Source organism: Sebastes umbrosus, chromosome 4, assembly GCF_015220745.1.
Source record: "Sebastes umbrosus isolate fSebUmb1 chromosome 4, fSebUmb1.pri, whole genome shotgun sequence".
Lineage (NCBI taxonomy): Eukaryota > Metazoa > Chordata > Actinopteri > Perciformes > Sebastidae > Sebastes > Sebastes umbrosus.
This window is the reverse complement of record NC_051272.1, coordinates 15,591,649-15,608,178: the sequence shown is the minus strand read 5'-3', so window position 1 is coordinate 15,608,178 and position 16,530 is coordinate 15,591,649.

Sequence of the window (16,530 nt, the reverse complement as noted above, 5' to 3'; positions counted from 1 at the left end):
TTTGTTTATACTGAACCAGCACTTGTGGGAATGCCGGCAAACAGTCAATGATGCACATTAACTTATAAGTTATTGCAGAAAATATAATAGGTGTATGTAGAAATTAAGGCTGTCAATTGATTTAAATATTTAATCACGATTAATCGCATGATTGTCCATAGTTAATCGCGATTAATCGCAAATAAATCACAAATTTTGTATCTGTTCAAAATGTACCTTAAATGGAGATTTGTCACGTATTTAATATTCTTATCAACATGGGAGTGGGTAGTTATGCTTACTTTTTGCAAATGTGTTTATATATTTATTATTGGAAATAAATTAAGAACACAAAACAATGACAAATATTGTCCAGAAACCCTCACAGGTACTGCATTTAGCATAAACAATATGCTCAAATCATAACATGGCAAAATCAAAACCAACAGGCAACAACAGCTGTCAGTGTGTCAGTGTGTTGACTTGACTATGACTTGCCCAAAACTGCATGTGATTATCATAAAGTGGGCATGTCTGTACAGGGGAGACTCGTGGGTACCCTTAGAACCCATTTTCATTCACATATCTTGAGGTCAGAGGTCAAGCAACCCCTTTGAAAATGGCGTTTTGAGTGTACGTTTGGAGCGTTATGCCAGTATCTCGTAAAAATCACAAATTGCATAAATGCATTAAATAAATTAGTGGCGTTAAAACAAATTTGCGTTAACGCGTTATTATTGCGTTAACTTTGACAGCCCTAGTAATATATAAAAAGCAACAATAACCAACAACCTACAGTACATACAAGTCCGACTGCTTCTGTCAATTGTAAACAAAAATATAATAGTGCAGTGTGCAAAGAGTGCTGGAATAAATAATGGAATAATAATAGATTACTTTATATACACGAAGTAGGTGGTTATGTACAGTATATGCATGTGTGTACAGCACGCTTAGATTTATATTTGACAGTGACGATGTGTATTGAAACTGTAAAATACGTCATGTGCAGGTGCGGTGGATGTTTTAGTGTTTCGCAATCTAGAGGACACTAAATCATGATCTGGTGACAGTTGTTGGATTGTTTGTCTGTATACGTTGGCAGAGAGATGGCATTGTCAATTACATTTAATCAAACCACACCCGCACAGTCCCGATGAAGCAGATTAGCAGCATTATTTGTTCAACATTTAGTGATTTATGACCTACACGTGGAGAAATAGATTTGAAATGTTTTCAAGTCTGTGGTAAACTGTCCTCAGCTCAAGGTTCACTTGCTTCGTTTTTCACAGAGCTTTCGACCATGTGATGACACCTGAGCGAGCTCCATTCGCTGAAGAAGGCCCTGGAATATCACCAAAAGCTCAGTGAGATGCAAAGGAAGTGACAGTTGACTTCTATTTTGCCACACACGTGTGTTCTTAAGATTAAGAATAAAGCCCAAATTTACAAAGCATTTTAAGGGGTTTGTGTAAAAATGCATAAATCTAAATCATGAAGTCATAATGTTGGGATTTAAGAATCCCTGCTGCTAAAGACAATTGTGATTTTGTCCAATCCAGAGTGACTTTATTAATAAGCATACACTAAAAGTGCCTCAATTATAGAATAATTACTGTATCATGTATTTTAAAGCCAGTAAGGTGACATTATTAGGGAAGCTGATGAGACAGACAGGAAATGATACTGGAAACGGTCAAATTTAGTTCAGCATTTCTCCTCTTGGAGAAAGGTCTTTGACTCCAGGTCCTTCTCAGTGAACCTGTTCTTATATCTTTCTTGCAAAGCCTTTTAAATGAACCAACAGCACACAGATGTAAATGCAGATCAGTGATGTGATAAAGAACACACAGCTGCAAAAGATCACACAAAAACGTTGCTTTCACTGTGAAAGGTATTGGCAAAAATGATACAGCCTTTTTTCTATCCTGAACTCCTCTCCGAGTAAGAAAAGGGGGTCAGCCATTTGCCTGGAATTCATCACGCTAACGTGTTGTGTTGGGCGCTGGTTTAACTGGCTGGGTGAGATTACACAGAGATGTGAAAAATAGCACAAATGTCTAATCAAACCAGACATCGACAGCTTCGTATAACGTTTGGCTCACGGAGCTCCAACTGTTACATACTTGACATTACTCCGATGAGACGCGGACAGTCCTGTTTTTTTTTTTTAAACGCCTGCTCTCTCAGCTTGTGTCAGTCTCTCATGAGTTGATGGATGAAACAAAGGCAGGCGAGGAGGTGGCGGTCCAGAGGCGCAGGCCTCAGGTGTGAACAGGTGTGTGGGTTCACTGCCATGCTGGAATGGGAGCAGTTCCAGGTGCACAGCTGCGGGGTGTGGCTCACACTCGTATATATTATATACACCCAGCCTCCCGGCCTGTGTTGAAATACTGAGTCCCTGGGAAGGAGGGAGAGGCGGGCTGGGTGGGGTTTCTGTGTAAATGTAATCTTGCATTGCCATAACTTTGAACAAGGAACTTTGAGGAATAAAAGAGTGCATGTTTGGAGCTGAGGGTTAGAGGGCGATAGAGGGGGAAACCTGTGGGAAAAGAAGGGGGAAAAAAAACAGGTTTTTGAATTCTACGTGTGTAGGCGTGAGTGATCTGTGTATATCTAAGAAACCGTAGGGCCATAAGCAAACAGAGTGACAAAGAATGATGTTCGGGAGGTTGCATGTCTGGGAGATAAATGCGTGGTAGTCTGGTCTCCTGGGAAACTATTGTTCTTATCAATCCGCGATTAAACAACTTTGGTAATTTGCAATCCTGCCGCAACACATCCTGGTGACTTTCTGTTGAAAGTACACGTCTGTATTGAACCCTTCTAATCCCTGGACGGCATCAATCTCAGCCTCAGGACAGATTAGGCTGGAGACAAGCTCTCTGTCTGCAGGGTACATGATCTCTAAGTCTTCTCCATCAAAGGTCAGAGCAGCCGAGTGAAGAGGAGCATCGAGGCGTTGCGTTGGCTGATAAATTTGAAAGGAGAAATGGGTCAGTGGCTACTGTGGATGGGCTCGCTTGTGCTGCAAATACAAGCCCACACATGCTGTCAGGGGACACACACACACATATATATATATATGTGGACAGTGATGCAGGGAAGCCATCACAGATTGTGTGTATGGATTTGCCATTCTGAAGCTTTAATCCCCGATTTTTCTCGTACAATGTAGTCCCACCAGTGCCATTGACTGCTAGACAGCGTGCCAGATGAGCAGCCTGACCTTTCCTGTCCTTGGAACAGTTGATGCTGTGTAATATATTCTGCAGTTGATTCCTTTTTTTTCATCCTATGAATTTTAACAACTTTTTTTTACCCTCCTCTCTGCAGTAGCAGTGAGTCTCTCACTCTGTGTCTGCACTGCAGGATATTATTCCTCCTATTACCTTTCAGAACTCCAATCACCACATGTCCTGTGGAGAAACAAAGCTGCGAGACACAGTCAAAGATGGAAACAGCGGAGTGAATGTCAATTTCCTCCAATCGGGTCTGAGAGTTTTTTTTTTTTTTTCCTGCGGGGTGAGATTAGGTTAATGTCAAATCTGAGATCCAATGAGCAAAAATGTGCTGAGGACAACCTGTGCTGAGGCGAATGGCGGAGTGAATATCAAAATGGGCTGAATTCACCACCAGACAGCTGTTTTAAAATCGATGTCAACCTTTTTTTAATTCGCCTACAATCCCATGATAATGCATTTGTCAGTCGCAGCTGCCTTTGATATTCCTCTTAGTATCAAATCAGCCGGGGATAAGTCCGGGGATGCCAAGAGTGTCCATCAGAATCCATTAGTCGTCTGTTACTAATTACCAGTGACTCCGGGGTTGATTAAAAGAAATCACCAAGCAGCAGCACACACCATTATGCTAATGAAAGCTCATTTGGAGAGGCAGGGCGGGGGCGCCGGCAAGTATTTGGACGGCTTCACTGTGCAGCCGGGCTGGCTGGAGTAAATGGCTTCTTGGACAGCATATCATTACAGGAATGGAAGAGAAGGAACCCTTGTGATGATGATGATGATGATGATGATGGTGGCGGCAGCATGTTAATCATGTTTATCATGTCCAAAGACTATACACTGATGGATTTATTCCCACACTGACTTTTATTTCTCCCCGCTTCTCATTAGCATATATATTTTTTGCCTGCTCTTGCCCCGTGGCAAGAAACTACCAAATAACTCCCTGGCAAGTGCAGATAAGACATGTTCGGTGTGTTTTTTTTAGTCATAATTGATTTTCCTATCTAATTAGAAACCCTTCCGGGGAAATAACAAGGCACCAAAACAAAATCCTAATCACCAAACAGACGTTGCTTTGATGCCAGTCATTTTCAATACTAAGATGTCAGAAGAAGCCACGCCGCTCTGACGGCGTGTTGCAGACACATGTTCGCTAAGAGACATTGATCATTCATTACACAAGCAATGCAAAGATCAATACTCCATCAGTGAACACCATTAAACTCACCGCTGCTTCTCTGTGAGCCACATGGAGCATAACATTTGGTCAAACAAACCAAAATACTTGATCTACCTTTACAGTGATAATGAATGGATCAGAATAGCTCTCAAGGTTGCATTGTGTTCGGTACATTAGGCCATATGGGACTTCTTTGAAGGCCCTGAAAATCTATTTCTTAATCAGCGTCTTACTATGATGAAGGGGTCCTTCAGAAACATACATGTTCTGCCAAAGTTGGAACCGTTTTGCCTATTTCACATGAGAGATTTCTGTATTTTATGTTTTTGGCTGTGTTTGAGGTGGGCGGGGAAAATTTGGAAAAAGGTGATGTCACATGTTGCCACGAACCAATCTGATGACAGTTGTTGGGCTTTTTGCTTATGACAGCTTAGTTTTTGAGTGTTAAACTCTTAATAACCTAGGATGCTTTTTTTCTTCAAGCTTTAACTTTGTTGAGTTTTGCTTATTTAGTCATGAATATTTTATGTAACAGAAAAATACGTTCGATTTGAAACCCACTTTTCAAATCTTTGGCCACCAAATATCCGCTGTAAGTGGCCACCAAATATTATTAGGTCTCTCTTGAGACTGCGTGTCTCATTGAGATAACGGTGTCCGTGTCCTAACCATCCTGAATGTGACGAGAGCGAGCATCAGCCACAACGTCAGTTTGATTGCATTAGTTTCTCTTTGAGTGTTCTGACTGGCCGTGAGCGACGCAGCGCTGCACACCGCGACTGCACTTGTGTCAGACGTCCTGTTTCTATTTATTCCTGTTGCTCGCTTTTAAAGCGCCGCAATGGAAGAGGAACGGCTGATTTGTGAAGTTGAACAATCATTTATTTCCTTAATTTATTTCCTAGTGTGTACACTAAGAGACCGTGTGAGAACAAAGAACTTGAGTTTATAGGTTGCGTCCAAAATTTCATACAAACATGCTATTTAGTACGCTAAAACAGTATGTGCGATATTTTAGTATGTATGAAACCAATAGTATGCGAATTGCATACTATTTCTGAAGAAATATTACAGTATGCAACGCTGGACACTATGGCAGGATAAATATCCCACAATGCAATGCGGTAGTGATGATAACGTTCTATCTATCTATCTATCTATCTATCTATCTGTCTGTCTGTCTGTCTGTCTGTCTATCTACCAAAAGTCTATCTATAAACCAAAGTATTTGAGTAAATATACTTAGTTACTTTCCACCTCTGTATTTAGTCATGTGATCGGTATAAAACTGAATTAGTTTTTCATTCTTTCATCCCAAAACATAATATTCTTTTATTACTTTTGACATCCAGCAAGAAATCCTGTAGACTTTATTGTAACGGCCCTGAGCCTAATCCTGCTTCCTCTGTTTGATGAAAAATAGTCCTGGGCTTTCCATAGGTTCATCCTCATGCAGTTTAGCTCCACATCCACCATCCACCCCCTGAGCACCTGTTAAAGGCCGCTTCTCCTCTGCATCTCATAAACAGCTCCAACTCTTGATCCCCTCGTATGGCTTCCAGGCCACTTTTTCATCCCTCACATCTGTGTCTCCCCGAGCATTTCCAAAAAATCCCCTTGGCAGTTCAGTGATCTCTCTCAGCTGTTAGCGTGCCCTCGGGCCAGGGCAGCCTTGCTATGTGCTCCAGCTGCAGGCTTTGCTATGGTCATGGGGCCCCACTGAAGGGCACTATTGTCCATTCATGGGGTTCACTGTGTGAGAGGTCAGATGAGGGAGAGCCCGCGCTGGGGCCTGGCAGGAAATGAAGGTGGAGTGGCAGTTTGGGCGATATGTGGGGCTTGAGCCTGAATAAATAAAATAGTCCAAATAAGCACAGAATAAGTTGAGTCACTATTTTATACTGCGACTGCGTGTAACACTGAAAACTAAGAGGATTTATGCATAAAAGAATCTTTATACAAATGAACTTGCGCTTGAACAAAAACTTAAAATGCGTAATTTCTCTTCAGTCGGCGTGCTGTCGACTGTGTGCAGGGAGAAAGCTCAGACACCCCGTGTGACTGAGAAGCCAGAGCGCCTCACAGATGTGCAGATAAATCTTCATTTCTCACCCAGTTAAGCAATGCAGTCAGCTTCAGAGGAGAGGCTGCTTCAAGCCAAAGGCACCTCTCAGGATCCGGAGAAACTGCAGAACAAATTGGAGAACAAACAGTCACACTGGGTCATTCACATTATCCTTTATCTGAAAAGCCAAGGACCTCAGGAGGTGGGCTGGCTGCACCCAACAATGAACAATAACACACATGTTGTGATACTCCGCTGACACTTTTTAAAGCTGCATTTCTCACATAAATCTTGTATAAGCCCCCGCTCAGAGTCCTCCATCCAGGGGCAGCCAAAGTGGTTTTACAGAGGACAAAGTAGTCATCAAAGTCAAGTCAAAAGGCTTTGTGTTGTGGCTGTAAATATATCAGTCCAGCCTCAGTGAGAGTAGAGGGCACTTTCCAAATGTCTTTGGCTACGCTGCAAAAAAGATGTTAAAAGGAAAATATAAACAAACCTTTTTTTGTCCAACGTACTCCCATAGCCCGATCAGATGTTGTCTCGGCCCTTTGATAGACGGGATTGCCTCCATGAATGAGGATGATGCTCATGTGAATTTATACAAGACAAAGTGATTTAATGGAATTGAAATGTTTAGGTTTAATCAAGTTTGCATTCGTACTTCTGGAGTAGTAGAAGCTAGGGGTGTAAGAAAAATATTGAGTATCGGGATATTATGGTTTGTGATTCTGTATTGATTCTCAAAAACACTGTATTGATTTTTAATTAACAGTTTACATGCAAATATTAACTCAGTCAATACTTTATTTAATTTGCAAAGAGATGCACCCTCTCACAGTAGTGCCCTCTCAAAGTAGTGCTATGATGTTGGATGTTACAAGGACTGTGATAAATGTAAATGCAGATCTCACTGTTCTGATTGCATAAAAAAGTAAACTTTTTTTAAACTCAGATTTTATGCATATGGTGGTGTGTTCTTTTTAATATACAGTTTTCCTAAAATTAGATGTAAAAAATTGCAATAAATCGCCTCGCTTACAGTATCGCAACATATTGCAAAATCGTTACCTTTGTGTCATGATCTGCCAGATTCTGGCAAACACAGCCCTAGAAGCTGACATTTTAATTATTTAATATTAATTATTTAATTTATTCATTACTTTAAGTCCTCCATTTGGACTTTTCTGCTCACTTGCCAGCTAGTTTCCAAGTTCTCCCGATCGCAACACTTGGTCTTGAGGTGTTAAAACTGACTGAGGTTGGTGGAAAACTGGGACATGTCCTTTGCTGTCGGCCTGTCATAACAAGAATTATATGCAAATAGATAAGATCAGTATCGCATCAATTTGTAATCCAATTTGTGCTTGTATCTTCCTCCTAAATACAAATATGTGTGTAGACAAATATATCTAAATCATTTTTTTCAGAATCTTTGTAGGTTTAATGTGGTATAAATATATAATATGCATCAAGTTAATATAAAACACACAGATGGAAGAACAAAGAGACAGAAACATACATAGGCAAAGTTCACATTCAGTATATTTATCTCCAAGTATCCGTACTTCTATGATATTCAGCTGAATATGCAGATATACATATGTACGATATGCAAAATGTTTTGAACAAAGCCAGTGAAATGATATCAAATTATCTCTGGCTGAATTCGCCCTCTGTGCAGTAAAGCCAACAAGCTTAAGTCTAGAGATATGCCGGACTTCCATGAATTAAGATGAATAGGAGGATTTTCACCTCAGAAGGGAGATGCCTATATCTCTACACATAATACAGCTAATTATTTCTGTACAAGCGGCTCCTTTTCAGCAGCAAACAAAAGCTGGAATTGAAAAAAAAAAATGGCGAAGAATCCCTCCATTACGGGAAAAAAACACTGAGGAGGCTTGAGGGAATTTTTCAAAGCCCTTACGAAGCTTAACGAGAGGCGAAAATGAGAAAGAGGAAAGAAGCAATTGCTTTCAAACAATGCAACATTGCTATGTCTATTTTCTTTTGCTACCAAACAAGGTCACGTAATTTTCAGCCAAAGATAATGAGCGATCGTCTCTGAGGGGAGAAACACAGACCACATACATGGAGGCAATGCTTCGACATCAGCAGCGGTAGTTCTTTGTTTTCTGTTTTCTATCCACTGAACAGAGAAGGGAAAAGAGTAACAATTAGGATTCAGACAATAACAGACAAAAGTGATGATCCAGATCGTGCTCAGAGGTGTGGAGCGGGGGAGGGGACGACACAGACGGGGGGGGTGTTGAGGGATTACGGGCCAAAAGGGTGTCTGAACGGCGGACCAACTGACCTTTCTCTACACTGCACTGGCAACTGCTAATCAGGGGCAATTATAAAGGCCTGTTGGCCACAAATCACCTAATCCTGTTGTGGGAGTGGGAGCCAAATGTAATTACGGCACTCTGGTACACTGACCCGGCGCCTAGCGGAACTAAGCCCAGAAGCCAACCAGAGCGATCCAAACCGCCAACTTTAGCTCAGTCCAGGGCAGACGACCAAAGTATTCTCATTTGGTCTGAAAGCGAGAACCACCTGTTTCCTGCAGCTACTGCTTCTTTATTCCCCTGACATCGAGCTAATCAGCGCTCTGCATAATGCGAGTATGTAAATGTGACATGGATGGCACCTTATGTTGATCCGAAGCAAAATGTTTGTGTTTTTTGTCTTGATTGCTATCTTCATAGAGATTTAATATTCCTTTTCTGCTACTCCAATTAGGACCTATGCAGTCACACCAGCATTTACAGAACAAAACCAATTTATTGTAATTCAATACGTGGGATTCGCTGGCAGAGTCGACGTAAATCCGTGCAGAGCTTTTGTGTATAATTCAACTGGGGTGAACATGACATGCTAATTTGTGCTGTTATCCAATTGCAAACTGTCTTGACAGCGCTGACCTTTTGAAAGAATGAAGAATTGGAGAGTCCAAAACTCAAGAAAACTGATTGCAGTCAGTCCTGAGACAGGAGTCAATGTTACAAATACGTTGCATGAATTTAAAGGATTGGGTTTTTCTTATTGCAGACAAATTCTACAAAAACACCAACAATGAATTCATCCTATTAAGAATAATTCCTCTGTGCCATAAACCTCCATTGTTGTCTAAAAGCACATCCGCTGTTTAAGTGGATGACATGTACCTCCATTATCATTAAAGGTTCTCTATACGGAATCCAGAGCATATCTGTTGCCTCTCTTCGGCTCTCAACATGGTGACGGCTGAGTCGGCGGCCACTCCACTGTACATTAGGAAGAATTACATCGTGGGCCGTAATCTACAGCAACACCATTGATATTTCTGACCATCACTTATTTTAGTTATATCATTGTGTAGCTTCCCAGTGGTGTTCCTTATGTATTTAAATCCACTAAAATTTTCAAAAACGATCAAATTTTACTGAAAGTATGTATGTTTTAGCGTCAAAAAACTATTTTCCCAAGCCCTTCTAAAAACCTTTTCCTACGTAACCTGACGTAGGTTTCTGCATGATGACGTTACATATATATATACATATATCCTTATCCATAGTCAGTGTATTACCAATAGTAATTTAGTTGGTGATCGGCATGCTCCCAGTTTTGAGAAGCAGACAGGAGTAACATTACAGCAACACTAGCACGGATGCTAAGCAATGTACTGCTGTGGACGCCATGTTAGTTGGGATCTGAAAGTCACACAATAAGACAAACAAACTAATGAATTGATTCAGCGGTAGACCAGCAACTCCTGTGTTCTGCGAGTTAAAATTACTGTTTTTGTGGATGGAGTCTGGTGGCTTTGAAGACAGTGATATAACGGCTTCAGTTCCCCGTTGGAAAGTGCTGTCTGACGACGAAGGAAAGAGGAGAAAACATTCTAAATATAGTGTACACATAAACTGTTATTGATTTTTTTAGGTGGCTAAAATATGTTTTTCTGCTGCTCCCATCAACAGCCACTTTACCTCGCCGTCAGACAGTGGAACTGAAACTGTTATATCACTCTCTTCAAAGCCACCAGACTCCAGAACACAGATGGAGTCAATCTTTAAACACAGAGAACAAATGTACATACGGATACAACAACAGACCTGCAGCTAACACAGATAACAAACAAACTTAAACATATAGATCTTATACAGGCAAGATAATTGAGGGAAGCTGGGCTGCAGTGAGGTAAGTAACTCTACAGTCTGTGCAGCAGCTGCTCATCAATATGCGAATCAGGCCGCAGAGATTTAGTCTTAAAGTCAGTTGGCCAACTCCATTACCAACCTCCAACTTCAACTGCAGATTGATCACTCAGCACAACAAACTCTGACAATTAAGGATGACTGCAGTTTTTATTTCCTCACTGACTTCCTCCCAAGTTTCTTCCTTTTCACAAGAGAGTGACACCAAACAGCAACTTCACAGCAGATTTTTTACCTCCAGATTGAGGTTTAGTGTATTTATATTTATCTTTTCAACAGCACGTCAGTCGATAACCAGTGTTCCGGTCTCATTAGCATGTCCAAGCACTTCATTTTGCTTTTAATGCCACAAAGAAACCTCATGATTGATTGAATGTTTTGTAGAAATATGTGCATTTCCCATATTCCTATCAGCTGCAATTAAAGGGCTCAGGATCAGTTTAGAGCAACAGCAGCACCACGTCAGATTAGATTAGAACTGATTCACACTGAACACCATTTATTTAATGCACCTTTGACTTAACAACATCATTTATTTAACAAGCCATTGATTTTACCTCACAATATAATCATTTGATGGATATCTTTGGCATTCCACCTGGAATGACTTGAAATCCTGCAACAAGCCAATAGTGGTGAATCGCCCCTCAGTTTCTCTTTATAATATTATGCAGCTCGACCGTCATGCTTGCAAATAAAAAAATGTTCTGGTGTTTTTAATAGATTGTCACGGGACATTTTTCCTGAGTGGCACCGAAGAGACCGTTCTTGATGGATTAATTTCATTTTCTCACCAGGCCTTACTACACCTGAAATAGAAAAAAACTATAAGAAAAAATGACAAAGTAATAATTATTTTACAAGAATTAGACATCCATCTCTATTTCCTTGTTTATCCAGTGCGTTTGGTTGTCATTTGTGACAGAACCAAACTGAGCCGAGCTGTTCGGGGAGCGACACACTAATAATTGTAGTCTGTCAGTTAAAATAACGCCGGGGTATTAAATGTCAGTCAAACTGTGATAATTTATACGCCACATTCAACACCCCACTCATGGAATAGATGCACCCACAATTCATTTACCTGTTCTGTAGCCTGGCTCCTAAATGAAATAGAAATGGCAATCAATCATTATGTAGCAGGGTGAAAGCCTCTGGGGACAGACCGGGCTGACTCTTTGAGAAGTGGAACAGATCAGGCAATAAGTACAGAGACAAACCATCAGCCGGGCAATTGAGTTTTAGCTGTTAGTGCTGCAATCAGACTGATTTATTTAATCAGATGTAAGCAAGGCTAATTCTACTGCGTCTGCAGTCGTTTTTAAGCTTTAAAGAGGATTTTTTTTTCTTTTTACTCTTTAAAGCAGCAGTAGGTAGAATTGGAGGAAATTAAATAAATCATTTAATAATAATAATAAATATTAAATAATAATTAAATAATAAAAAATGGGCACTACATCCTGACAGTAATGCATGAGACAAGTAATCTGAAAATAATCATGTGCCTCTGTGTCCTCTGGTGCTCCTGACGGCATCTGCAAGATTTCACAGACTGGAGGAAAACAACCAATCAGAGCCGAGATGGAGTCTGCCGTCTCTGAGCAGCTGTCAATCACTCGCGAACTTCGATCAAACGGTCAAACTAGGCAGCGCTGATCAAATATGAATCAATATTCTGTTACTGTAATGCCTATTTATCTCCTCAAATGTTTTCAGAAACATCTTGTAGTGTACTGTTTAGCTGTAAAATGAGAAAGTTTGCTCCGGCTGGTGGGCGGTGCTTGGTATTTCCTCAACTGATCTCAACATGGCGGCCAGGTCACAAACTGCCTCCGTTGAACAGCCAGTAGGAACGCTCTCTCACACAATTGAACATTTGAATTACAATATGCTGAAAGGTTATTATGGAATTTTTGCACAATGATGCCAAACATATTTTAGCTGCAGGTTTAACAACCACCATGTAATTGCCAAAAAAATAAACCTCATGTCTCTCCGAGCATCTTAGCACCTCTGCAGAGATGTTTGCATTTATTTTTACATTTTCCTATTCAACAACAAAAATCTATTTTCCCCATTTTAATAGTTTGAGTGCATTTCCTTAGTCGAGCATCAGGCGAGTTTATCACAGCACGTCTAGACAGAAAATTAAACAACACAGCTCACAGTGTGACACAACAAAGAGTTAAACCTTTCCTTCAGATTGCAGCATCTCCTGTTTCCAGCAAAGGTCTTTGAGGGGTAAAATAATGAGGGATGAAGATGCAACGGATGCATCTAGCGTTACAGAGAAGTGCTCCCCTGAGCGAGCAGGGCAAGAGGAGAGGGACCAGGACGTGTACAAGTACAGGCAGAGGGCAAACTGCCTCTGAACTCAGACTGATGACTGCAGGAAAACCTGATGATGCATATAAATACAGCTTCATGTTCATCAGAGAGTTACAAAGAGTCCGATTTTCCCAAATTCAAATTATCATTCAAGGTATATGTGGGTTTTTTATTATCCACACACTCACTTACCGACATGATTTATCTGAGAATCTGTCATTGTCTGCAGATTTATCACTCCGTGTGTTTAGAGGAAAGTCACCAAGATGTCACAGAACACACACCGCTGCCATCAAGCATTATATAGTGTACATCGAGTCTATTTTGTTTGTGACTTCCTACAATATAATCAGGTGTACTAATATCATTACACCTTAGGGAAATCAGAGGCTTTTTGTTCTCGCTTTCTCTGTAAGAGGATTTCGAATAAACTCCCCTGAAAGGGACTGTGGATGTTATCAGATGACTGCAGTGATTCTCCTGCGAGAATTTCCAGTCAACTGACTCCTAATGAGTTTTCTGCAGAAACAATTAGATATCAGCCATGCAAGACTTAAGAAACTGGGCATCGTGCCACATCGATTCAGCGCAACAATTCGCAGTCATTACATTTCTGATAAATGTCATTCTTTTGTTTTGTGCTGACAAATAATGGGGCAGTTTATCAGACGTTGTGTTGCATTTTTGTATCCCTAACACGAAGTCATTTCTGAGATCACAGCTCTATGTCCATCAGTTTGATGATGAAATATGCAACGGATCTTAGTGAAAGTTGTAAACTTGTGCTTTTCCAAATGCCAACACCCACTTGTTGTCCGCTTCTTTTCTATGCTCCTCCTCTGTTTGGTTTGTCTGCGGCGCTCCTCTGATGTATACTTTTGAAGCTGATATCAGTCAGAAATTTAGATGATGTCTTCTGCTTCCCTGACTGTTTGTATCAGCCGCGCTAAGAAGCCAAAAGGCCCATAGGAATATTTGTGATGCTTCCGAAGCTTGTTTCTAAAAGAGGCCGCGTGTTCATCAGAGGAGCAGCATTTATGAGGCTTGCTCACAACCTGGCAGCGTTTCTGCAATTACTGTACCACCGTGGCGTTTCAGCTGGCGGTCGGATACGCTTTCCTGATATCATTCCTAAAAGACATTCAGCTGAAAATTTACACTTTGAGATGAAATATTGATAGTGCCTAGCTGCAACGTGCATGAAGGTCAGGTCTTTTTCTTTATTGCGGGAGTACAAAGGCAGCTATCTTAGTGAAGACTTTGTCACTCTGAGCCAAATCAATATTCTTTGACATTTGTAGTGAGGTGCAGGGCAGCAGGGGCGAGACTGGAGCGGAGCGCGTACAAAGGATGGGCTTTGGAGAGGGCTGACAGGCCCCGGTGTGACCATTAGCTTTGTGAGACACCATGCGGTGCTTGAGGAGTGGGAGGTTGGCGAGGCGCTGTGTGCTTTTTATTTAGGAAACACGACAGGAGACCCAGATGAATAACTCAGCTAGGGAACGGAGGATAATGGTAGGTTTCAGTCCTCAATGCAGAATTCAACGGGCATAAACAAAACAAGGCTTAGTGATGCATTTGAATTGAGGGCAAATAACCATATTTTCCGCACCACATTCCCCTGGCTCACAACTACACAAGGCGATTCAGCGTAGACTGTCAGATATATGTGTTGTTCGTGCTGTAATATAAGCGCCCAGGGTAATGAATTCATGCTTCGTTTTGACTCCAAATGCATCAGTCACGGAAACAATGTCTCTGAGTGACACATTCAATGACGCCTATACAGTTAACGTCACACTGATAGAAAAACAAAGCACGTTAGATGAATGGAGATGAGAAAAACCCACCAATCTGTATATAATATATATTGTTTTAACTTTTTTGTGTTAAATAATGTTGTTTTTTTTTGCTTTGTTTGTGCTACAATAGGGGACGGAGCTTTCGTACTTATCTTTTCTCCCAGATGATTCAGAGTATTGACTGATTCACATTTAAAATTCATTAAAAACAATGAATCGGTAATGAGTGTAGCAGTAACAATAGACAAAACGGCAGTTTCCTGCAATAAAATCTGCATAATTAGATGGTATAACATAGACAACAAGACAGATTAGAGTATTTTTAGGGAGGTGACACAATTTAAAATGTGTTTTCTTCAAATGTGCATTTCAGAGTAAAGGTCAGTTTCATCACATTCACCAAGATGATGCAATGACACGATATTTTGAAAAATCTTTGTGAGACCGATTGCATCTCAGAAAAAAGGACATTTTCTCTCCGTACCTGCTGTGTCTAATTCAAGAGAGAGAACAGAAAGAGTGACTCATGGATCAGAATATTGATTTCAGCTGAACAGGGGTTTCATCATTGTTATCATGCACAACGCGTCTACTGTGAGCCGGTCTACTGTGAAGACTCCGCTGTTGCATCCTCAGGGACTGCCCCCCTAACAGGTACTATGAAATAATGAGGGATTTGAGCCAGCGGATCAATAATTGAACAGTTTTTTTCTCTTGTGCTGTCGGCGTCTGACTGCAAAACGTTGCTGTATTAACATGTTGCAGTGATGCTGCTGTCAGTTTGTCCCTCCCACTGTAAATCTGACCACAGGGCAGCCGCAGGGCAGCAACACATGGGACCACTACATTTCCATTTAATGCACTCTATATCAGTGTATATGGCGACCTAGGTGTTACACGCTGTTTCAGGTCTATTTACCAACACGAATGAAAAGATTAAATCCAAACAGATATTTTGTATCACTTTGCACAAGTTATTTGTTTTCAAATGGATCCAATTCTTTGTGTGCAAGAGTGTTGAGGCTACAATATTTCACTCTCGCCAGTGAAACCCAGGAGATAATCAATAAGACATGCCAAACAATAGAACACAATGATTTGAGTTTAATACCCTTGGCTCGAGAATCACTAATGTTCCTGTTGCAGAAAATCGATCTCCTCCACACCGGCGCGGCTCTAGCTGAAATGCACAGGAGTGAAAGTACATCAAACACAGGCAGTGCGAGGTCAGCACGCTATACACACTGTGTCATTTAGTGTCTGTCTCGGAGTCCTGCTGTGAATAACTGAAAATAACACGCTGAACAAAGAATCTCTAGTATTCAGTTTCAGTTTACTGCAGTGGATCAGATCAACATTTGTTGTTGAAGGTTGTACATATAACACTCCAGAGACATGTGTTGCTTTTGAGTGGCTTAAACAACAACTGAGATGTTAACATTTAATGAGTTTCAATAGATCTACTTGTACACCTACGGTATACATATATATGCTTTTACACACACACTCACACTTGCTCATATATGTTACTGCAGTCATTAACTACACACATTTAGACATGATCACAATCTGTTTTATCTGTTCTGTTGTTTTTAGATAGTGGTGTAACTCTATGGAAAGCAATGTTGATTGGTCCGTTGACCACTTTGGTCCAGACTGATGTCTGAACAACTTTTGAATCAATTGCCATGACATTTTGTTCAGACATTTATGGTCCCCAGAGGATGAA